The sequence below is a fragment of the Mus musculus genome, chromosome 1 (assembly GCF_000001635.26).
Source record: "Mus musculus strain C57BL/6J chromosome 1, GRCm38.p6 C57BL/6J".
Lineage (NCBI taxonomy): Eukaryota > Metazoa > Chordata > Mammalia > Rodentia > Muridae > Mus > Mus musculus.
Window position 1 is genome coordinate 103,251,261 of NC_000067.6, and position 26,264 is coordinate 103,277,524.

The following is a 26,264-nucleotide window of genomic DNA, read 5'->3' on the forward strand; positions in this document are numbered from 1 at the left end:
AGAGTTGACTGCCTTGGCTGTGTCCAAGAAGACTGCATAGGTTGTAGTTTTGATTTTAGTTGTTTCCATGGACTTTAAACTTTTCCTCTCTGATTTATTGATTTTTTTTGCTTAATATATTTTATTAAAATAATATTGCCACCCTAAGTGAACTTAGCAGAATTTATTTATATATATTTTTTTGTATTTGTAACAATATTAACCAAAAGGAAAAACCTACTCTTACAGACTGGGGAGGCAGTTCCCTGGTAAAAATTCTTGCCATGTAAACATGAGAGCACACATTTTTTTTTTAATCTCTAAAACTCATGAAAATGCTAGAGGACATGGTGACCCATCTGTAATACCAGGATGAGGAGGGAATATAAATAGTAGAATAATAATAATAATAATAATAATATATATATATATGTATATATATATACATATACAGAAAGTAGCTTTATTAATCATTTATTTCTTACCTCTTTCTTTGTTTAAAACAAACAAACTTTATTTTGTTTGTTCTCCATTCTTATTGGTAATAGACAGAACAACTGATAAACAGTGAACGTCTTCTGTAATTACTATCTTTTTGTTTTGTTTTTTGAGACAGGGTTTCTCTGTGTAGTTCTGGCTGTCCTGAAAGTCACTCTGTAGACCAGGCTGGCCTTGAACTCAGAAATCCGCCTCCCTCTGCCTCCCAAGTGCTGGGATTAAAGGTGTGCACCACCACACCCGGCTTGTAATTACTATTATTAATAACAATAATCACAATAATGCCAATTCAATTGAGGTTCTGTGTGCACACAATTTTAAAGCTCCTGAAATAAGAGCCATAATAACCAAGTAGAATGACTAATGTCCTATTCTAGAGAACCAAGTGATTGGAGCAATGAATAAAAACAATTATACAATAAGGATTATGAGACAGAATGATCTGTAGTAGCCTATCATGAATATTCAGAAAACTCTTTCTGCAATATCGTCTTTCCTTTGGAAGTTTTTGAAGTATGTGTGCCTCTGCTTGTGTGCATGTGTGCACGTGCTCATGTGCCTCTGTGTGGTATGTGTGTGTGTGTGTTCAAGTGTGCAGAAATATGTAGAGGCCAGAAGATAACTTAAAATGTTTGTCCTCATGTTTTATGGCATAAAGTCACTCATGGACCTGGAACTCACTGGTTTGGTTAGGCTAGCTGGCCATGGAGGCCTGGAAATCTGCTGTCTCCTCTTCCACTGTGCTTGGAATACAAGCACATGTCATAGCATTTTGTCTTTTTATGTGGGTTTCAGGCTCAATCTCCAGTCCTTATGCTTGAATAGCAAGCAGGTGACCCACTGAGTTTCTCCCCTGCCTGTTTCCTTCATGCTATGATTCAACTCAAAACTTCTGATTTTAATTGAGACCATTACATAACACATTCACAAAATTGTAGCTTTGGAAGTGCCCAATACAAATAATCATGATTAAATGTTCTCTTCCTGTGGTAGAGATTATTCCAAAATGTCTCAGCACAAGATTAGCTTCTTATAGTTTGTTGAAGAAAATTCCCTCTTTCTCCGGTAGTCCTTGCAGAAAATACAGGCTATCTTCACTGACCAGGCATCACTGATACTCCATTCCCTTCACTGATAACAACTCCATTTCTAATTCATTGTCGGGAATCCCTCATTTAATTGCAATATTCAGGACACTCATAACAAGTGGAAATACCAGTCAGCTCGTCTGTATTACTTGCTTTTCTATTGCTGTGATAAACACTATGACCAAGGCAATTTATAAAAGAAAACATTTAATTGCACTTAGGACTTCAGAACCTTAAACTCCATGAAGGAGAAACAGAGCTATAACATCAGGAGTATCTGATATCTCACAACTCAAAATCACAAGCAAGAAGCAGAGAAAATAATGGCAAAGATGAGATGCTTTTGAATCCTTAAAGTTCATCCCTGTGGAACACCATCTACATCAAGGCATCACTTCCCAAGCCTTCCCAAATAGTTCTACCATCCAGAGAGCAAATATTCAAACAATAAAACTGTAGAGACCATTGTGAACTAACCTAACACATTCTACCCACTGATGCAGCCAGGCTTGTGACCATATCTCACAATGCAAAATTCATTTTTGTCAACCTCCCAAATCCCTACAGCTATTCAGAATCTCTATTCTTTTAAGTTCCAAAGTCTTCTCTGAGTCTAAAAGCAATTTCTTAATACCTACATCCTATAAAATCAAAAACAAAATCACATACTTCCATCATAAAATGGCATAGAATATGCATTACCAATGCAAAATGGAGAGACAGGAGCATAATAAGGAGATACTAAAACAATGCAAGGAAGAAATCCAAGAGGGCAAACTCCAAATCCAATAGCCTCATGTTTCACTGTCTTTCTAGCTTCTGTGGCAAAATGAAGCACTGTCCCAATCAGATTCTACTGGGTATGCTCAACTTTCCCATGGCTCTAACACCACCAACATTTTGAGATATTCAACATAATCTAGGTCTTACTTTCACAGATTTAAGAATAGCCTCTCTGGCCAGACAGTGGTAGCGCGTGCCTATAATCCCAGCATTTGGAAGGCAGAGACAGAGACAGGGGGATTTCTGAATTCGAGGCCAGCCTGGTCTACAGAGTAAGTTCCAGGACAGCCAGGGCTACACAGGGAAACCCTGTCTTGAAAAACAAAAACATAAACAAAAACAAACAAACAAACAAAAAAGAATATCTTCTCTGGGCCTCTTGCTCTGGGGCATTTTCTTTTCACAAAGTGGCAGTTTAGGTGAGTGAGGTCTTTCCCTGAGGGAATATTTCTTTTATTCCAGCGCAGATTCAGGCTTTTTTTTTTTTTTTTTTTTTTTTTTTTTTTGGTTTGTTTAAATCTTACTTTTTATTTTGATTTTTTTTTAGCACAGGACTTGGCACCAACATTACATTAGCCAAGGCCTCTTTTCTCTTAAAGCTGTGCTTTTTCACTTTTATTTTTTATTTTTTTAATTTTTTTGCTGCTGACCTGTATAGGTGTTGTCTTAGTCAGGGTTTCTACTCCCACACAAACATCATGACCAAGAAGCAATTTGGGGAGGAAAGGGTTTATTCAGCTTACATTTCCATACTGCTGTTCATCACCAAGAAAGTCAGGACAGGAATTCAAGCAGGTCAGAAAGCAGGAGCTGATGCAGAAGCCATGGAGGGATGTTCCTTACTGGCTGGCTTCCCCTGGCTTGCTCAGCCTGCTCTCTTATAGAACCAAGACTACCAGCCTAGAGATGGTCCCACCCACAAGGGGCCTTTCCCCCTTGATCACTAATTGAGAAAATGCCTTACAGTTGGATCACATGGAGGCATTTCCTCAACTGAAGCTTCATTTTCTGTGATAACTCCAGCTGTGTCAAGTTGACACCAAACTAGCCAGTATAGGTGTTATAGGTGTTTTAACTTATTATAATGTAGCACAGCCAATGTTACTCTTTTTGAAAGCTCCTCTGCCAAAGACATGAGTCCACTACTTTTTAAACTTATACTCAGGGTATTTATAATTATTATCATTTTATTTATTTATTTATTAGGAAAAAGACAGAAAGCAGCCATGTCCTTTGACAAAATATGCCAAGAATGGTTTCTAGAACAGTTTCTCTTAATTTTACTATCAACCACTTCAGCTCGGACTTCATAGTTTACATTGCTCTCAGCACTACTGTTTTCCAAATACCTACTAGGACAGATCATTGAGAATTCAATTGCTTTTCTAGTCCAAAGTTCCAAAGATTTCCACATTCCTCCAAAATAGCACACTCAGATTAGCCAAAGCAATAGCCTACTTCCTGATCTTGATTTCTTTCTTAATCACATACTTTTATGTTCCTGTAATAAATTCATTATGAAAAAGGTAAATCATAACAAAAACTACCTAGTAGAGTTTACAGTTTTTGAACAGCCATGTTGTTTTAATCATCTTCTTGCTTCGAGTAAATGAGATATATAACCAAAACAACTTTGGGAAAAGTATTTATTTTATTGAGAGTTGAAAGACAGTCCATCACTGCAAAGGAATGGTACCGGACCTTGAGGCAGCTGGTCACATTGCATCTGTAATAAGGAAACAGGCAGAAAGCAATGGAAATTGTTGTTCAGCTCCCCTATTCCTTATTGTACAGTCAAAAATTGTATCCAATAGAACTGTGATGCTTGCCTTAAGATAGACTACCCCTCCTCAGTTAACCTAATTTATAAATTACAGCATAGGAGTTTATCTCTGTGCCAACAAGTTTATCTCTGAGATGACTGTAGTTTTTGGTATCTACAATAAGCTATCATACATGCACTGAAACTCTGACTCTGGTAGATGACAGTTAGGTAGGTAGGTACGTAGCTAGAGCATAAAAAATGGGTAGATAATAGATTTTCCAACACTTCTTTTTTTTTTTTTTTTTTTTTTTCACTATATCATTATTTAATTTTATTTTCATTCTTTACATAAAATACACTACAGTTTTCCCTACTTCCTTTCCTCCCATTCCCACATACACCTCCCTTCTCTCCTAGATCCATCCTTCCTCCATTTACCTTAAAACAAACAAGCAAACAAAAACAAAAGAGGAGCAGGCCTCTCAGGAATATTAATCGAACATAGCGTAACAAATTACAATAAGACTAGGCACAAACTCTCACATGAAGGCTGGATAAAGACTCAAGCACAAGCAGAAGAGTCAGATGTACTCTCAAATTCCACTGTTAGGGGTTCCATAAGAGCACCAAATGTATAATATTAACATATATACAGAGGCCTTAGCTGAGACCTAGACAGAGTCTGTGATGTTCACTTCAGTCTCTATGAGCCCCTATGAGCATAGCTTAGTTATTTATGTGGGTTGTGTTTGTTCACCTGGTGTCCTCAACTTCTCTGGCTACTAGAATCTTTCCTCCCCATCACTTTTGGAGTTGTCCTGGTATTTGGCTGTATATCTGTGCATCTGCTCTTATCATTTGTTGGTTGATGTGTTTCTCATGAAAATTGAGCTAGGTACTGTTGTATGAGTGTACCAGAATATAATTATGAATCATTTCATTGACTGTTGTTTCTTTTTCTTTCTTTTTCCTTTCTCTTATTCTTTCTTTTCCTTCCTACCCTTCCTTGTTCCATACCTCCCTCCTTTCCTCCTCCTCCTCCTCCTCCTCCTCCTCCTCCTCCTCCTCCTCCTCCTCCTATTCCTCCTCCTCTTCCTCCTCCTCCCCTCCCCCACCCCTCCTCCTCCTCCTTCTTCTTCTCTCTCTCTCTCTCTCTCTCTCTCTCTCTCTCTCTCTCTCTCCCTCTCTTTTTTGCTAGTCATATTCAGTTCTATTGTGGATCTCTGGGCTAACTAGCCTCTGGTTCCTGGCCATCTAACAGTGATAGGCATAAGCTCCATCATATGATGTGACCCTCAAGTTGGACTAGTCATTTATTGGCCACTCTCACAGTTCTATGTCATCATTATCCCAGCACATATTTGCTTTGCTCATAACAGCCAGAAACTGGAAACAACCTAGAAGTCCCTTTTTTTTTTTTTTTTTTTTTTTTCATTTTTTTTTTATTAGGTATTTAGCTCATTTACATTTCCAATGCTATACCAAAAGTCCCCCTTACCCACCCACCCCCACTCCCCTACCCACCCACTCCCCCCCTTTGGCCCTGGCGTTCCCCTGTACCGGGGCACACAAAGTCTGCGTGTCCAATGGGCCTCTCTTTCCAGTGATGGCCGACTAGGCCATCTTTTGATACATATGCAGCTAGAGTCAAGAGCTCAGGGGTACTGGTTAGTTCATAATGTTGTTCCACCTATAGGGTTGAAGTTCCCTTTAGCTCCTTGGGTACTTTCTCTAGCTCCTCCATTGGGAGCCCTGTGATCCATCCATTAGCTGACTGTGAGCATCCACTTCTGTGTTTGCTAGGCCCCGGCATAGTCTCACAAGAGACAGCTACATCTGGGTCCTTTCAGTAAAATCTTGCTAGTGTATGCAATGGTGTCAGCATTTGGAAGCTGATTATGGGGTGGATCCCTGGATATGGCAGTCTCTACATGGTCCATCCTTTCATCTCAGCTCCATACTTTGTTTCTGTAACCAACACTTCTAGTTATATGAAAGAGAGATAGGTGATAGTGAGAAAGAATAAGCCAGGAGAGCATTGAAAGTGAACTAGCCAATGAGCTATAGTTTTCAAAAAAAATCACCTCTTCCTTGGTCTTTATTCTTTGGTGTGTGATTCTGGATGTCATATCTGTAAAATTTGATACGTAATATCTACATGATCTTCTAGCATGGCTTCACCAATATACTTTAGAAATGAACATAAACCTTCTTATAAACATCAATACCAGCTCAAAGCTGCTTATTTTTATTTCTCATATTTTTGAATGATAATTTTTGTTAATTTTATTATATCTGTGTAGTGACATTGTACTGACTATTTTCATATGAACTTGGCACAAGCAAGAGTCATCAGAGAGTATAGAGCTTTAATAAATTTGAGAAAATGCTTCTACGTGACATTAACAACATTGTTGGGAGCTCAGGTGAATATTGTTTCAATAATTTTAACAGTATGAGCTTATATAATTTTATTTTAGGAGTTAAAATTCTATGGAATTAGTTTCTTACTAGGCTTTACAGAAGAGTGCAATCCTATTTAAAAAAACAAAGCACACTTTTCTCTGGGAACATAATTATTATCACCGACTATATCCACTCCAGTAGTGACCCACGTGACAGGCCCAAATGCTTGGATGCAGTCCCAAGGCATAAAGTTCACAGAAACTTATTCTCCTGGAACCATGGCATCCCGTATAATGAATGCTCCAAACTTGTCCTTGCATATGGATCTGTCTGCTTTCTTTCAGTATTGTTTTATTATAGATGCCTCCGAGCAATGACTTGCCAAATACCCAAGCAAAATTGAACTTTGCTTCCTGGCCTTCACCAGTGTCCTGGGTAGTTCTTGAGCCAACCCTGGGCTTGGAATTCAGTAAGAATGTTACTTATTTAGTAACATTCAGAATTGCCTCTAGTATTGTAAGAGAGATAGTGAAAGAAATCAGGCATTACTATCTATTACATAGATTTAGAAATCTCAGGGCAAGCGAAGCAAAATATACTTAGAATCCCCATTACAATCAGGTATGGCAGACTACAATGCATATTAAGAAAGAAAGTTGGTGAGTTCTTCTGATAAATGGAGATTCCCTACAGATACTTAAAAGAGAAGCAAAGTTACTCCCATATGCAGGAATTTACACTGTCCTAGGAAGAAGGAAGGTTTTAGTCTAAGAAGGAACTAGAGTAAATACTTAGAACTCTAGATAGCTGTCTCACTCCCATACACAGGAATTTACAATGGCCTAGGGGGAAAGTGGACTATATAATAGACTAGAGTTGGAACTATGGCAAGGACATGAAGCCCTTGCCCCTGGCTTCGAAGATTAAGCTGACCTTAGGTGGGGCTGCTTTTTATCCCAGTTGTTAACATTGATTATTATCCAAGTTGGTTCCTGTTAGCTTTTTGTATGCATTCCTCTGTTTTTTGTAAAAGTCACTTATAAGACTGGTGCTCACTTTGAGACAAATTACATTCAGATACAGCACACTCCCTTGTGTCCATGTCTGTTTGTCACCCTTTCCACGCCAACTCTTTGCTCCTCTGTACCGGATCCCTGATTTCTCCCGCGGATTGAGGGGGGCCAACTGAGGACGGTCCTTGGCAATCAACTAATTGGTTTGGGAAAATATTCCTGGGATGGCTCACAGTTGCCCAGCATAATTGAATTGGGTAGTAGGAGAATGATTGCCAAGTTATAACATCTTTAGGGAATATTAAAAAATAAAGCCAAGTCATTTCTTCTAGTATACTAAGAATCAATGTAGGGAAATGAAACAACTTATCCACATCACAGAAAGAATTGGTGGGAAGAATTTGTAAGACAGACTACAAGTCAGTTCTTTCCTCCATTTTTAAGGTTAAATCATGTTAATGACACTAATCTTGATATTTATAGTTAATAATACCAGTTGGGATAAGCATGTTTTCCTATCAGTACTTTGTAATAGAAATGTTTTGGTTATTGCTTTTTTTTTATGGGCCTTTGTTTCCCCATTTGTAAAACTAAGAGAGTGGAAGAAGGAAGAAACCATATGATTTCTCTGCTCAGTTCCTTTTTTGCTATTTGAATCTATGAAGAATAATGTTGTAATTATGTGGTCAAGATTCTCATATGGCAAATGCTTTTTAAGACTTACTGTTTCATCCCAGGCTTTACTTGGGAGGATACACAGACTTAAATGGCATGTAAAGTTGGGTAAATATGTTTTCCCCAACTTATTACAACAATTCCCAAAATACTTCACAGAGTGCCTTGCAACTTTAATATTTATTTTTAATTTTATTCCTGTTCATCTGTGTGTCAGTATGTGCACTTATGAGTACAGTCCCCTGCGAGGACAGAGAGAGCACTGGATCCCCTGCAATTTGAACTGCATGTGTTTATACACCATTGGACTTGGATCTCTGAAAGAAAGGTAGACTGTTTTGAGTGCTGAGCCACTTCTCCAGCCTGTCTTAGAAGTTAATAGTCTTGATTTTTGCCACGCATTAGCAGCACTGCTGCCTGCTTGTGTAGTAGGCATCATTGCCCTGTTTTTGCTGTCATGTGTTTTAATTCACTATAACACTGAAGTGATGAGTCTAAGTTTCATACTGGCAAAAGTTGCTTTTAAGTGCAGATCTCTCTACCTTTCAATACCAAAATCTATTTATTGTTGTTGTTGTTATATAATACACTTTAATGGTAAAATTTTGACAACACAATGTATATCTGACAACATCTTCTATTTGGGCCTCGATCCAGGCACCTCAGAAACAGAAAGGTAGTCACTGCATGTCCACTTGTCACAGGAGCCATTGAAATTCAGAATGAAGGACCAGACATTCAGAATGACCAATCTCAATACCAAAATCTTATCTCTTACCCATATCATACATTCTTCCTTGTCTTGTCCTTTTGTTCTTATTAAAATGGCCTCATATATATGACTTTGTTTAGCATAAAAATTCCAGATAATTTTTGTATGTGTGCTTATATGAATTTTGTATTATTCAGAGTTCTCTAGAGAAACAGAACTGATAGAATATATAAATGTAGGATTTATTAAAGTGGTTTAAGGTTGTGGTCCAACTAGTCCAATAGTGGCTGTCCAGTAAAAGAAATTCCAAGAATACAGTAGTATGTGAAGCTGGATGTTTCAGCTATTTTTCAGTAAACAAAATTCCAAAGAAGTAGACTCTAATGTCAGTGAATAGACTTTCCAGTAAGAGTGATCACAAGGAGATAAACAGCAAAATGTTTCTTCTTTCATGTCCCTTATATAAGCTGCCATCAGAAGTTGTGGTCCAGATTGAAAGTGGATCTTTCCACTTTGAAAGATCTGAATTAAACGGTGGGTATTCCCATTTCAAAAGATTTAATTAATAAAAGTCCCATGTGGCATGTGGATTTCTGAGTTCGAGGCCAACCTGGCCTACAGAGTGAGTTCCAGTACAGCCAGGGCTATAAAGAGAAACCCTGTCTCATAAAAACAAAACAAAACAAAACAAAACAAAACAAAACAAAACAAGACAAAACAAAACAAAACAAAACAAGACAAAACAAAACAAAACAAAAGAAAGGTGTATGAGTATATTGGGGAAATATCTATGCATGTGAGTACAAATGTCTATGGGAGCTAGAAGAGAGCATTACTTCCTCCAGAGACAGAATCAAATGTGGTTTTGAACACCTAATATGAATTATGTGAACTGAACTTGGTTCTTCTGCAAGAGCAGAGCACTCTCTGAATGGCTGAGCCATCTTTTCAACCATCTTTTTGTTCCAATGCAAGAACTCTCTTTGGCCTGGCACACACTGAGTAGGCTAGGCTCTCTGGTCAGCAAGATATAGGGGTTCACCTCTCTCTGCCTCACAAGCACTAGAATGATGACCAATGTATGAATACTTTGATCCTTCTTTGAGGGGGAAGCATTTCTTTCACTGTTAATTCATGTTTAATAATCTGATCCTTATATTTATGTGATATAGCTTCATCCTTGAAAATTATCTATCATGTTACAGATGCTTATTATTTGTAGCTGTTCCTTAAAACATGATACATAATGAATTTTTAAGAAATTGCCTCTCGAACTGTTTGTACTGAACTTTCATGGGTATTTATTCCTTGTCAAGTTTCTTCCACAAGAGGGTATAATAACATTTTGCAAAGGATTTAACTTTTGCTACATATCAAAGTAATATTAGAATGAATTAAAATTTACGGTAAGTGTATATAATATGGAAATGGTATGCCATTTAATATAGGAAAGTTGAGCACCTGCAGACTTTCACATATTATTTCCTTTTTTCTTTTCTTTTTTATTAGATATTTTCTTTATTTACATTTCATATATTATCCTCTTTCCTGGTTTCCCCTCTGAAAACTCTATCCCATCTTCCCTCTTCCCACTCACCAACCAACCCACTAACAATTCCCTGCTCTGGCATTACCCTACACTTGGACATCATACCTCTCAGAAACAGGGGCCTCTCCTCACATTGATATCCAACAAGACCATCCTCTGCTACATATGCAAATGGAACCATGGGTCCCTCCATGTGTACTTATGTGTTGGTGGTTTAGTCCCTGGGAGCTCTTGTAGTACTGGTTGTCTCATATTTTTGTCCCTCCTAGGGTTCTACCAGCTCATTCAGATCCTTGGAAATTTTCTCTAGCTCCACCACTGGGGAATTTTTGCTCAGTCCAATGGTTGGCTGAGAGGATCCACCTCTGTATTTTTCAGGCACTAGCACAGCTTCTCAGGAGATAACAATATCAGGCTCCAGTGAGCAAGCACTTGTTGGCATCCACAATAGTGTCTGGGTTTGATGACTGTGTATGGGATTAATACTCAGGTGGGGAAGTATCTGGATGGCCTTTCTTTTAGTCTTTGCTCCAGACTTTGTCACTGTATCTCCTCCCTTTGGTATTTTGTTCCCCCTCAAAGAAGTATCAAAGTATTCATACATTGGTCATCATTCTGCTTGAGCTTCATTTAGTCTGTGAATTGTATGTTGGGTATTCCAAGCTTCTGGGCTAATATCCACTTATCAATGAGTGTATATCATGTATATTCTTTTTTTAAAATATTTTTTATTATTACATATTTTCCTCAAATACATTGAGAATGCTATCCCAAAAGTCCCCCATACCCTCCCCCACCCCACTTCCCTACCCACCCATTCCCATTTTTTGGCCCTGGCATTCCCCTGTACTGGGGCATATAAAGTTTGCGTGTCCAATGGGCCTCTCTTGATACATAGGCCATCTTTTGATACATATGCAGCTAGAGTCAAGAGCTCAGGGGTACTGGTTAGTTCATAATGTTGTTCTATCTATAGGGTTGCAGATCTCTTTAGCTCCTTGTATACTTTCTCTAGCTCCTCCATTGGGGGCCCTGTGCTCCATCCAATAGCTGACTGTGAGCATCTACTTATGTGTTTGCTAGGCCCCGGCCTAGTCTCACAAGAGACAGCTATATCAGGGTCCTTTCAGCAAAATCTTGCTAGTGTATGCAATGGTGTCATCGTTTAGAGGCTAATTATGGGATGGATCTCTGCATATGGCAGTCTCTAGATGGTCCATCCTTTTGTCTCAGCTCCAAACTTTGTCTCTGTAACTCCTTCCATGGGTGATTGTTTCCAATTCTAAGAAGGGCAAAGTGTCCCCACTTTGGTCTTTGTTCTTCTTCAGTTTCATGTGTTTTGCAAATTGTATCTTATATCTCGGGTATACTAAGTTTCTGGGCTATCTTAACCATTTGTTAAAAACGCTGTCTTTTTTTTTTTCACTGGATGGTTGTAGAGCTTCTTAATCAAAAATCAAGTGCTCATAGATATCTGGGTTGATTTCTGGGTCTTCAATTCTACTCTGTTGATCTACTTGCCTGTCATTCTACCAATACCATGCAGTTTTGGTTTTGGTTGGTTGTTTTGTTTTGTTTTGTTTTGTTTTGTTTTGTTTTGTTTTGTTTTGTATCACTATTGTTCTGGACTACAGCCAGTGGACCAGGATGTGGATTCCCCCAGAAGTTCTCTTATTGTTGAGAACAGCTTTTAGTATCCTGAGTTGTTTTTTTTTTGTTTGTTTGTTTGTTTTGTTTTGTTTTGTTTTGTTTTTTTTGTTATTCCAAAAGAATTTGAGAATTTCTCTTTCAAACTCTATGGATAATTGAGTTGGAATTTTGACAGGAATTGAATTGAATATGTAGATTGCTTTTGGAAAGTTGGCCATTTTTCCTATTTTAATCCTGCCAACCCATCATCATGGGAAAGTTTTCCATCCTCTGAGATCTTCTTTGATTTCTTTCTTCAGAAACTTGACATTCTTGACATACAGATATTTCACTTGTTTAGTTAGAGTCACAGCAAGGTATTTGATATTATTTGTGACTATTATGAAGGGTGTTGTTTCCCTAATTTCTTTCTCGGCCTGCTTATCCTTTAGCTATAGGAAGGCTACTTATTTGTGTGTGTGTGTGTGTGTGTGTGTGTGTGTGTGTGTGTGTGTTAATTTTATATCCTGAAACTTTGCTGAAATTGTTTATCAGCTGTAGGAGTTCTCTGGTAGAGTTTTTGGGGTCACTTAAGCATACTATCATATCATCTGTAAATAGTGATATTTGGACCTCTTCCTTTCCAGTTTATATCCCTTTGACCTCCTTTTGTTGTCTAATTGCTCTAGCTAGGACTTCAAGTACTGTACTTGATAGGGAGAGACAGGGCAGCCTTTTCTAGTCCCTGATTTTATGGGAATTGCTTCAAGTTTCTTTCCATTTAGTTTGATGTTGGCTACTAGTTTCCTGTATATTGCTTTTACTATGTTTAGGTATGGACCTTGAATTAGTTATCTTTGCAAGACTTTTAGGATGAAGAAATGTTGAATTTTGTCAAATTCTTTTTCAGCTTGTAATGAAATGATCATGTGTTTTTTTTTTTATTTGAGTTTGTTTATTTAGGGGATTACATTGATGGATTTTCATATATTAAACCATCCCTGTATCCATGGATGAAGCCTACTTGATCATTTTGATATATTCTTGGATTCATTCCACAAGAATTTTATTGTGTATTTTTGCATTGATATTCACATAGGAAATTCATCTGAAGTTCTCTTTCTATGTTGTATGTTTGTGTGGTTTTGGTATCAGTGTAATTGTGGCTTCATAGGACACATTGGTTAGTCTTCCTTCTGTTTCTATTTTGTGGAATAATTTGAACAGTCTTGGTATTAGGTCTTCTTTGAAGGTCTGATAGAATTCTGCATTAAAACCATCTGGTCCTGGGTTTTTTTGGGGGTAGGGTGGGGTGGGGTGGGTTTGGGAGACTTTTAATGACTGCTTCTATTTCTTTAGGGATTATAGAATTGTTTAGATGGTTTATGTGATCCTGATTTAACTTTGATATTTGGTATCTGTTTAGAAAATTGTCCATTTAATCCAGATTGTCCAATTGTGTTTAGTATAGGCCTTTGTAGTAGTATCTGATGATTGTTTTTAATTTCTTCAGTTTCTGTTGTTATATTTCTCTTTTCCTTTCTGATTGTGCTGATTTATATACTGTCTCTGTGCTTTCCTGTTAGTTTGGCTAAGGGTTTATCTATTTTGTTGATTTTCTTAAGGAACCAGCTCCTGGTTCGTTTGATTCTTTGTATGGTTCTTTTTGTTTCTACTTGGTTGATTTCAGCCCTGAGTTTGACTGTTTCCAATGTTTACTCCTCTTGGGTGTATTTCCTTCTTTTTGTTCTAGAGATTTCAGGTGTGCTATTAAGCTGCTAGTGTATACTCTCTCCAGTTTCTTTTGGAGTCACTTAGTACTATCAGTTTTCTTCTTAGCACTGCTTTCACTGTATGGCATATGTTTTGGTATGTTGTTCCTTCATTTTCATTAAATTCTAAAAAAGGTTTTAATTTCTTTCTTTATTTCTTCCTTGACCAAGCATTGTTCAGCTTTGTGTGCATGTGGACTTTCTGTTGTTTTTGTTGCTATTGAAGACCAGCCTTAATCTATAGTGATCTGGTATGTTATCTGTTGAGGTCTGTTTTGTGACAAAATATATGGTGAATTTTGGAGAAAGTGTCATGAGGTGCTGAGAAGAAGGTATATTCTTTTGGTTTAGGAAGAAATGTTCTATAGATATTGTTAACACCATTTGGTCCATAACTTCTTTTAGTTCCACTGTGTCTCTGTTTAGACTGTGTTTCCTTGCTGTGTCCATTAATGAAAGTAGGGTGTTGAAGTCCCCCACAATTATTGTGTAAGATGTAATATGCATTATAGATTTAGTAAAGTTTCTTTTATGAATGTGGATGCCCTTGCATTTGGAGCATAGATGTTCAGAATTGAGAGTTCTTCTTAGCATATTTTTATTTTGATGAATATGAAGTGTCCTTGCATATCTTTTTGTGTGACTTTTGGTTGAAAGTCAATTTTATTTGATATTAGGTTGGCAACTCCAGCTTATTTCTTGGGACCATTTGCTTGGTAAATTGTTTTCCCGACCTGTACTGTGAGACAGTGGTTGTCTTTGACACTGAGATGCATTTCCTGTGTGTAGCAAATTGCTGGGTCCTGTTTTTGTATCCAGTCTGTTAGTCTATGTATTTTTATTGGGGACTTGAGCCCATAGATGTTAATAGATATTAAAGAATAGTAATTGTTGCTTCCTGTTATTTTCATGTTATTTTTATGTTTATGTGGCTATCTTCTTTTGGGTTTGTTGAAAGAAAATTATTTTCTTGCTTGTTCTAGGGCATAGTTTCCCTTCTTGTGTTGGTGTTTTCCATCTATTATCCTTGGTAGGGCAGGATTTGTGGAAGGATATTGTGAAAAATTGGTTTTATAGTGGAATACCTTGCTTTCTCCATCTATGGTAATTGAGAGCTTTGCTGAGTATAGTAGCCTGGGCTGGCATTTGTGTTCTCTTAGGGTCTGTATGACATATATCCAGGATCTTCTGGCTTTTGTAGTCTCTGGTAAGAAGTCTGATGTACTTCTGATAGGTCTGCCTTTATGTTACTTGACCTTTTCCCTTATGACTTTTAATATTCTTTGTTTTATGCATTTGGTGTTTTGATTATTATGTGACAAGAGGAATGTCTTTTCTGTTCCAAACTATTTGGAGTTTTTTAAGTTTCTTTTATGTTCATGGGCATCTCTTTCTTTAGATATTGGAACTTTTTAAAGTTAATTTAGGGACTTTCACTCTCTTCTGTACCTGTTATTCTTAGGTTTGGTCTTCTCATTGTGTACTGGATTTCCTGGATGTTTTGGGTTAGGACCATTTTACATTTTGTATTTCTTTGACTGTTATGTCAATGGTTTTTGTTGTTGTTGTTGTTTGTTTGGTTTGGTTTTGGTTTGTTTTTATTTTTTGTGTTTTTGTTTTTGTTTTTGTTTTTGTTTTTGTTTTTGTTTTTGTTTTTGATACAGGGTTTCTCTGTATAGCACTGGCTGTTCTGGTACTCACTTTGTAGACCAGGCTGGCCTTGAACTCAGAAATCCACCTGCCTCTGTCTCCCAAGTGCTGGGATTAAAGGGGTGCACCACCACCTCCTGGCATCAGTGTTTTTTTTATGGTATCTTCTGCACCTGAAATTCTCTCTTTTATCTCTTGGATTCTTTTGGTGATTCTATGACTTCTATGACTTCTGATCTCTTTCCTAGGTTTTCTATCTCCAGATTCTAGCTCCTGAGCTGTCTCCCTTTTTTATTTCTTTATTATTTCTATTTCCATTTTTTGATCCTGGATTATTTATTCAGTTCCTTCACCTGTATGGTTGTGCTTTCCTGTAATTCTTTAAGGGATTTTTGTGTTTCTTCTTTAAGGTCTTCTACATGTCTACATGAGTTTACTTGTATTTCTTTACTGGAGTTATTTATGGCCTTAAAGTCCTCTATCATAGTCATAAGATGTGATTTTAAGTCAGTCTTTCTTTTGTGGTGTTTTGAGGTAAGCATGGCTCCCTGTTGTGGGAGAACTGGGTTTTAATGATTCCAAATAGACTTGGTTTCTGTTGCATATACTCTTGTGCTTGCCTTTTGCCATCTGGTTCTCTTTGGTGTTAGCTTGTCTTGCTATCTCTGACTTTGGCTTTTCCATCCTGCAAGCCATCCTGTATGCCAGTACTCCTCAGAGACCAGTTTTCTCTGGGAGGAATTTATGTATGGAGAGCGGTTGTACAGCTCCATACATAAATTTATGTATGGAGAGCTGTTGTACAGGGGTTCTCTGGGGTGCAGAGAGAAACCAGAAGGATCCTATCCCCAGATGATTTTTGGATCCTGTGTCATGATGGTTCTAGAGGGTTCCTCCTGGCCAGGAATATGAAGAGAAGTGGTGGTCTTACCTTTGTTCCCAGTTGTGTAGGCAGTTGTGGGAGGCCAGCTCTCTCGTAGTGATATTTGTGTATGTAGCTCTGTGGCCCAGGATCAGCTCTGGGTGCAGACTGAATCTGGAAGACTCCTGTCCCAGGAAGCTTCTCCGTTCCTGTGTCCTGAGGGTTCCAAGCAGTTTCCTCTTCGTAGCAGTGGTGGTCCTTCCTTGTGCTAATAGGTCTTTCTGCCTTGCTGGGAAGCTAGCTCTCTCCTGGTTGTAGAGCCCTCTGGTGGATGACAGGCTCCAGCCTCTGATGGAAACTGGAAAGCTCCTGTCCCAGAGAGCTCCTTGGCTCCTGTTGACTTTGACATTATTTATAAAATCTTCAAAAAAGTCTCTCTATGGATTAGGAGAAAGACTGTATTTGTCAATTTTAAATAATTAATGAATATTAAATTTATTGTATAAAAGTTGTAGAATAAGGATTCATTAACATAGCTCCTATGATCATTTACTTCTTATTTACCTGAGGTAAAACAGTATAAGATATGAAAGTCTCTAATCTTTCTATAAGCAATAGAATGCTTTCATCCCATTGATTATTGAGCACTCTGGTAGAGACTCCATTGTGCTTTGACTGCCTACTGTTTATATACACTTCCTTGGGCTTTACTTCTAATTTCTTTTCTTGATTTACACTGTGATCTTTGAAGAGGATAAGACCTGGATGATGATTCAGCACAACATCACAGAGATGACTCAAGTGCAGGGTTCTAATACGGATAAGCCCTATTCTATGACCTTAAACTATGGTGGCAGTATGGACCAGCTGGTGGCTCTGATTGATGGCTCTGAGTACTATGAACAGGAGGTTATGTACCACTGCAGGAGATCATGCATGCTTAACAAACCAGGTAAGATCCTACCCCTCTTCATGGTACCTTGAAACCCACAAGCCAATATGCTAGTTATATTTTTTTTCCTGACACAAGGTATATGGGAGAAGTAGGAAGCCCAATTTAAAAGATGTCTTCAAAGGATATTACAATTCTTACTAACTGATGTTGGGAGTCAAGCCTATGTTACTATCACTGAGGTATATAAGGAAAAAAAAAAAACATGAAAATATACCTGAGGAAGCCTGGAAGAGCAAGCCAATGAGCAGTAATCCTCCATGTCCTCTGCTCCAGTTCCTGCTTCCAGGGTCCTGAATTGACTTCTTTCAATAATGGATTGTCAGTTGGAAATTGTAAGCTTTCCTTCCCAAGTTCTTTTTGGTCATGGTGCTTTGTCACAGCAATAGAAACTCGAGAAAAAAAAAAGGTATTTGATAAGAAATGAGCTTCATTGTACTTGATCACTTTGCTTCGAAGATATGGTCCAAAGAAGGCCATGAGTTTTGACTTTGATATTCAGGCACTGTCTGTGGAATCTATACTTGTCTCTGTTTCTTCAGAAAGATAACTGAAAAATACCCATCTTCAAAAGTTTTATAAATGAAGAGATTTTTTAAGAGAAATATCATTTGAAGAAAGAACATTTGAGATATGAATAGAAAGTGTGGCAGTTGGAAATTATTTGGGGGAAGAGGGAAGACAAATATCCTAGTACATAAATACAAGAGTGATGAATTATGTCTAGAGAAAAAGATATCTAAGGAGGGAATACCAGAAAAAGAAACCAAACAAGATAAGCAGAGGCTACTCTGTATTCAAAGAATCTATGATGCCTGAAGAAGGGAGACTTCAATGAAAATGACTCTAAAAGTAAATTTACACTTTTAATTAATTAATTATTTATGAAGATGAAGGTTATCAGGTAGTATACATTTGTTTGAACTCACTACATAGCTGAAAATGGCATTGGACTTCTGATTATTTCGTGTGTACCTCTTGGGTATTGGGAATACAGATGTGTTCCACCATGTTTATTATTTTTTGTTTGATACTGGCCATCAAACTCAGGGCTTTGATGTATGTTTAAAAAAGCAATCTACCTATGGAGCTAATACCTAATTCTAAATATTTAATTCATTAAAATAAAAACACATGGCTAAATCTTTTTATGTTCTTCTGAAGCTGTTTTTTACAGTGAATGATTGATCGGTTACTATGATTATTGTAGTTACCTTCTTTTCTATTTTTACATAACACATAAGAAAGCATCTAGAAGAGGGATTTCCTTTTGTCCACAGATTGAAACCCATTATGATAGTTACAAAAGCCGTATGATCTGAGGCAACAGGAATTAAGACAATTATCTGCTCATATCCTAGAGGAGAGAAGAGAATATAGGAGTCAGCTGAATTTTTCCATTTTCCCTTTCATAAACTGCTAAAACATATTTGAAATATTAATGTCTATGTCACCCTGGCTGCCCTGAAACTTCTTGTATAGAACAGGCTAGCCTTATAATCATAGAAATCTATATATCTTCTTTTCCTGAGGGTTGAATTTAATGCATTTTCCAGAAAGCCCATATGGTGCCAGTTGTCATTCATTTCTGCAAATATTAGCTTATTCTAGAGGCTACAATAGTATCAAGCATCCAAGAAAGTCTATCAATCACATTCTTTCAGAATGTCCATTATCCTAGGGTATAGTGTTTGCAGGTTTGGCATGGCTGTGGAATAATGGACACAGAAATATAAGTAAAGTGTGTGTGTGAGGCAAGTAACTAGATTCACAGCACTATTTGACTAATCTAGAATCCTCAGGGGAAGATACTGTGTAGGACCATAAAAGGAAGCCTGGTTCCTGGTCGTGTGCTGGCTGGAAACTCCAGTGACCTTGAAGGATAGCAGGCTTCACCTGGTTCAAGGACACTATGCTTCTGACGTGAGACTACAGCCCTCCATAGATATGTGGCTATCAGTGTCATGAGATATGTGGCAATGCACCAAGCCCATCCACAGGTAGAGGACGTGACCTGTGATAATGGAGCCTCAAGACAGATCTCCATTTTAATGAAGTACCTAAAGGCTGGGAGTCTTATCCAATAAAGTCTCCTTCCCAAATATCCCTCCCTGAAAAAGGTATTTAACCTCAGGCCCACTCTGAGAAGTGGGGTTCCATTTTACTCATCTACTTTCCACTGTGATAATAAATGTCTTAAAACCATAGTCTGCCTCTTTTCATGGAGATCCAACAAGTTGAGTGATGGAGGAGGCCTTGGCTTAGAGAGCTGGCCATCTAATCTTGGGCAGAAAGCCTCTCAATGCTCCCAGCCATGGACTCCTCTAAGCCCAAGCCACCAGCCAAACAAGACAAGGACTTTTTTGCCCACAGGATCCTGCCAGAACCACCCGTTTCCCTTTGGCCCCAGGATAGATCAATTCTGTGTTCCCACACTCTGTTCTCCGCTCTTCTGAGGGTCCCAGTGGTGCCTGGGTGCCCAAGATCCTGAGAACCAGATGATTCTGTTTTCCCTGTAGGCCCAGGGACCCGCCAAGCCAGCATTTCCAGGGACCTCAGACTGTGCTCCTCCATGCCTGGAATGGTGTCCCATGGCTTTTCATAGCATAATACCCACCCAGCATCTGCCTTGGGTAAGCACAGCCAAAACTCCTGCATCCTGCATCCCTGAGTGTTCCAAACCCTGTGGCTGAGCAGATTCAGGACCATACTCGTCCTACTGTTCCACATAAATGAATTTTACAAATAAATGTCACTTATCCCTTTAAACAACAAAAATATTTTCAAAGACGGTTTAATAACTTGAAATGGAAATCTTTCTCCTATGAATTACATGCCTCCTTGCCTTCTTAAACACAGCATTGAGAACACAAAATGGAACCCTTTCTTGATGACTCAGGATCATCACTGTGAAATCAATTCTGGAACCCCTGTTGGATTCAGCCATGCTTAGCAGGCTGATAAAATCAGTGTTCCCTTTCTGTATTCCTTTCCTTGCATCTCACTCCCAACAAACTGCCCTGCAAAATTCAATTTCAGGGTTTCCTTGTCTATTTCTCTGTCCCCTGATGATTAAGATGAACACATTTGCCACATAAATTCTGTAGGACCTCTGTGTGCACCTGTCCTCTCTCTCTCTGTCTCTCTGTGTCTCTGTGTCTCTGTCTCCGTCTCTCTGTCTGTCTGCCTGTCTGTCTGTCTCTCTCTCTCTCACACACACACATACACACACACACACACACACAAACTCTAGATAAATTAATGTAATAACATTTTCAATGAACCAAAATGTGCATACCAATAACTGACTTTTACCAAACATAGCATATTCTTTTACATAGATGTTTCTAATGAACAATCTTCTTTTGGCATATAGATATAGATAACATGTTATAGATAGGGTTACAAAAACATTTACATATAAATCATTGATAACATAACTCACTATATATACTCAGGATAAACTCCTAGAGATATCATTGGCAGAACAGAAAATGTGCATTTTGTACAGCATTTTTGTCATCTTGCCTTCTGCTGTGAGTAAAAGTGGAGCCAATTTATACCCAGACAACACATAGGAACTACATGTCCATTTCTAAGAAATGGGTACTAACTTTAACTTCTCATTTCAGTGATGGGAGTATAATGACTGTGTAATGTCACCAAAGAAAATTTTAAGCATCTTTGCTGGAAGTATTAACTTATTCATGCACATATGAGAGACAGAAGACAGACAGAGACGACAGAAAGACAGAGATTGGGGATACAGAGAATACCATAGCTTACAGTTTGGCATATACTGGTAAGCTGAATGCCAAGAAACTGAAATATTTCAAATATTGTTCACAGGTAGATTTATGTTGATAAGAAAATGTTATGGACAATTCTTCTTCCCATAATATCTCCTCTGTACTATAGCAAATAGATAACAACATGAGGAAGAAGGCAAATTGAGGAAAAATGAAAAAGGAAAAAAAAAAAAACAAAAAAACAAAAACATTGAGATGACACAGAGATACTGAGCACTTCCTCGTACCTTGCTAACCTATTTCAAAGCAATCATTATTTCTTACATACTAGGCAAAGTTCCATCTGTATTCTTAGACTTTTTTCAATTCCTACTTCATTTAGGGTTATTAAACTTCCCTTCTATTCCATCAATCAGAGGTAAGGGGAAAGAAGTTAATAGGAAAAGGATGAGGTAGACCGGTTTAGAAGTATTTCTGTAGGGGTGATTCCACTACTTGTCAGGATACTAGCATTCCAGTTCAATAGCAAACACCAAAGCTGGATCAGTTGTGGCAGCAAAAATGAGCAGAAAGAGCAAGATTCTGCCAAATTAGCCTGAATCAGCACATGCAGCCAGAACCAACTGGAATGCCATGAGAAGTTATTTGTTGTATTTCTCTTTACTAAGTAAAGACCAGTGAAGATCAGAAAGCATTGCATGACAGCAATGCAAAGGTGTCACTTCATTGTTGTGGAGTTCCACTTATATTATTTCTATATATCATGCACCCTGTTGTGTGTCTACTTTCAGCAAAACATCACATGCCTTTTCACAAGACTATGTGATACAGAAAGAAATGACAACTGATTTATTAAGAAAACCAGAAAATTTTGCTTCATACACAGATCAATGAAAATGGGTAATTACAAAGAGCATGAATTGGTCTGAATTTCCTAATTGTGTAGAAAAACAAATATGGAGAGAGAAGAATAGCCAGGGCCACAGAGTGGTCAGCATCTCTTAAACTGTGCTTGGGAAATAGTCAAGTGTTAAGCCACTGGGCAGACTGTGGATCCCCACAGCAATTCCTCAGAACTTTCTTCAAGAAATAGGACTTGCTTGGTTATCTTCATTAGGAAACATTGAAAGCAGAGGGAACCCAGGCAAGAGGACTCCACACATGGTGTACCACTGTGTTTCTTTCATTCAATTGGTGACTTAACCATGATATTCTTACTTTCTAAGTGCTATTTGACTCTGAATCTACCCATTCCTGTCAGCTTAGTGACATGCCATTTATCTCTGTAACAAAAGCTCTGTCCTAGAAACTCCATGTTTCTGTGGTCCACAGGAAATAAACCCTGTACTCCCATCCATTCTTGCATTTTCACAGTATGTTTGCAACTTCTTGCCACAATTATATGCAAATATAATTGTATACATTGTACAAAGCAATGTATACATTGCTACAAAGTAGCTTTTCAGGACCTGGAAATAGCCAGAATGCAGTGCTCAGGAGCCCCTTTCACTAAGGGAGGAAGAAGCCATTTCTGTCTGGATTAGGACATAGTGTGGCCTGGCTGAGCTTGAGACACTTCTCAGACATCATCACCTTGAAGGAATTATGTCTGTGACAGGAGTGAAGAAGCCAATAAACAATGAGTATGTGAAATGAAGTAGGGTGAAGTTCAAGCAGTATTTACATGTAAAAGACAGAAATCAATACTAAATGTATAGCCTCCCTGAGAATCAATAACCTACCTGGTCCGCTACCTCTATACATCAGGTACTTTCCTCCTCCCTGCGACAAAAATATCTGGCAGAAGTACCTTTGAGAGGAAGAGTTTATTTTGCTTCTTGGTGCAGGTGATACCATCAATCAACGCAGGGAGGTAAGAAGATAATTAGTTTATGTGTAAGGAGTGTGTCGGTGCTCAAATGGAAGCGGCACATAAAAGTTAGAAAACACTAAGGTTAGAATTAGTGTGAGCCTACGTTGTTTTGTTTTGTTTTCTTTGTTTTTGTTTTTGTTTTTGTTTTTTTATACCTGAGTCTCAGCAACCCATTCATACCAGGAGGTTCCACCTCTGAATTTTCTACGTCTATTAGCATCCTAGCCAGGAAGTCGAATGTTCAGACATATGGCTTAAGGATAAAATCTCACATTCAAGTCAAAATACTCTACATAGTAATCCCTTTGAAAGAAGACAAGATAGACAATACCTTGGAATGATGATCCTACAGAGCAGTTTTCTAAATCTCTCCAGAAGAAATGGGCATTAAACATCCTAGCTATCACCAAGTTCCCATCTCTTGGAGATTGGCATTAATGTGTTGAATCTGCTTCTCCAGACATGAAAGCTCCATTTCTCCAATTGGTTTTTGATCATGCCAGAGGCTAATGACTGAGGCAAGGGGAGGACACTGAGAGTTGCAAGGATAGGATGAGAGAGAATTGCCATGACTGGGGGAAGAAGGGGACACGATATCAACAGGCAATAAAGCCAACAGGCCATGTGAGATTTTGCATAAGTAGCTACTTGACAGTTCCCAGATTGGGCCTAGGGTGGCAAGAGAAAGTTTAGGAGTGTGCAGCCTTTGAATTACCCAACACAGTTTAAAATTAATCTCTCTCCCTCTCTCTCTTTCTCTCTTTCTCTCTACCCCCCTCTCTCCCTCTCTGTGTGTGTTTCATTCACTAATTAGAGATAGCTCCTGAGCTGATGCTAACATGTGACCAGTTGTGACCACAGAGCAATGGAGCCAAAAAGCTCACTGCGATACCCTTTCAAATTTTCTACAGAACAAGAATGCTTCATTAGATTTTCTAAACAGTCCAACTGTCTGTGTAGTTTTTTTTTTTTGATCATTTCCAAAATTTTAATTAGGTATTATCTTCATTTACATTTCAAATGCTATCCTAAAAGTCCCCCATACCTACCCCCAACTCTCCTACCCACCCACTCCCACTTCTTAGCCCTGGCATTCCCCTGTACTGAGGCATATAAAGTTTGCAAGACCAAGGGGTCTCTCTTCCCAATGATGACCAACTAGACCATCTTCTGCTAAATATGCAGCTAAAGACACAAATTCTGGGGATACTGGTTAGTTCATATTATTGTTCCACCTATAGGGTTGCAGACCCCTTTAGCTCCTTGGGTACTTTCTCTAGCTCATTCATTGGGGGCCCCGTGTTCCATCCGATACCTGATTGTGAGCATCCACCTCTGTGTTTTGCCAAGTACTGGAATATCCTCACAAGAGACAGCTATATAAGGGTCATTCAGGAAAATCTTACTGGCTTATGCAATGGTGTCAGCATTTGGAGGCTGATTATGGGATGGATCCCTGGGTGTGGCAGTCTCTAGATGGCCCATCCTTTTGTACCAGCTCCAAACTTTGTCTCTGTAAATCCTCCCATGGGAATTTTCTTCCCAATTCTAAGAAGGGGCAAAGTATCTACACTTTTGTCTTCATTCTTCTTAAGTTTCATGTGATTTGCAAATTGTATCTTGGGCATTCTAAGTTTCTGGGCTAATATTCACTTATCAGTGAGTACATATCATGTGAGTTCTTTTGTGATTGGGTTACCTCACTCAGGAAGATACCCTCCAGGTCCATCCATTTGCCTAGAAATTTCATAAATTCATTCTTTTTAATACCTGAGTAGTATACCATTGTGTAAATGTACCACATTTTCTGTATCCATTCCTCTGTTGAGGGACATCTGGGTTCTTTCCAGCTTCTGGCTATTATAAATAAGGCTACTATGAACATAATAGAGCATGTATCCTTCTTACCAGTTGGAACATCTTCTCGATATATGTCCAGGAGAGGTATTGAGGTATCCTCCAGTAGTACTATGTCCAATTTTCTGAGGAACCACCAGACTGATTTCCAGAATGGTTGTACAAGATTCAATCCACCAACAATTGGGGAGTGTTCCTCTTTCTCCACATCCTTGTCAGCATCTGCTCTTAGCTGAATTTTTTATCTTTGCCATTCTGACTGGTGTGAGGTTGAAACTCAGGGTTGTTTTGATGCTGAACATTTTTTCAGGTGCTTTTCAGTCATTCGTGATTCCTCAGGTGAGAATTCTTTGTTTAGCTCTGAGACACATTTTTTAATGGGGTTATTTGATCTTCTGGATTGCACCTTCTTGAGTTCTATCTATCTATCTATCTATCTATCTATCTATCTATCTATCTATCTATCTATCTATCTATCTATCTATCTGATATTAGTCCCTACGTGATTTGGATTGGTAAAGATCCTTTCTCAATCTGTTGGTGGCCTTTTTGTCTTATTGAGAGTGTCTTTTGCCTTACAGAAGCTTTGCAATTTTATGAGGTACCATTTGTCGATTCTCGATCTTACAGCACAAGCCATTGCTGTTCTATTCAGGAAAGTTTCCCCTGTGCCCATATCTTCGAGGCTTGTCCCCACTTTCTCCTCTATAAGTTTCACTGTCTCTGGTTTTATGTGGAGTTATGTAATCCAGTTAGATTTGACCTTAGTACAAGAAGATAGGAATGGATTGATTCGCATTTTTCTACATGATAACCACCAGTTGTGCAAGCACCATTTGTTGAAAATGCTGTCTTTTTTCCACTGGATGGTTTTAACTCCCTTGTAGATCAAGTGACCATAGGTGCATGAGTTTATTTCTGGGTCTTCAATTCTATTCCATTGGTCTACTTGTCTGTTGCATTACCAGGACCATGCAGTTTTTGTCACAATTGCTCTGTAATACAGCTTTCCTCAGAAATGGTGATTCCACAAGAGGTTCTTTTCTAATTGAGAAGAGTTTTTGCTATCCTACTTTTTTTTGGTATTCCAAACAAATTTGCAAATGGCCCTTTCTAATTCGATGAAGAATTAAGTTGGCATTTTGATGGGGATTATATTGAATCTGTAGATTGTTTTTGGCAAGATAGCCATTTTTATTATATTGATCCTGCCAATCCATGAGCATGGGAGTTCTTTCCATCTTCTGAGATATTCTTTGATTTCTTTCTTCAGAAACGTGAAGTTCTTATCATACAGATCTTTCACTTCCTTAGTTAGTGTTCCGACAAGTTATTTTATATTATTTGTGACTATTGTGAAGGGTTTTGTGTCCCTAATTTCTTTCTCAGGCTGTTTATCCTTTCAGTAGAGAAAGGCCATTGACTCATTTGAGTTAATTTTATATCCAGCTA

The 26,264-nt window shown here is 38.2% G+C and overlaps 1 pseudogene; it reads left to right on the forward strand.

Annotated features, from left to right (window-relative positions):
* Window positions 1–26,264, forward strand: part of Gm18728 (predicted gene, 18728) — a 429,487-nt pseudogene that overhangs the window by 279,672 nt on the left and 123,551 nt on the right.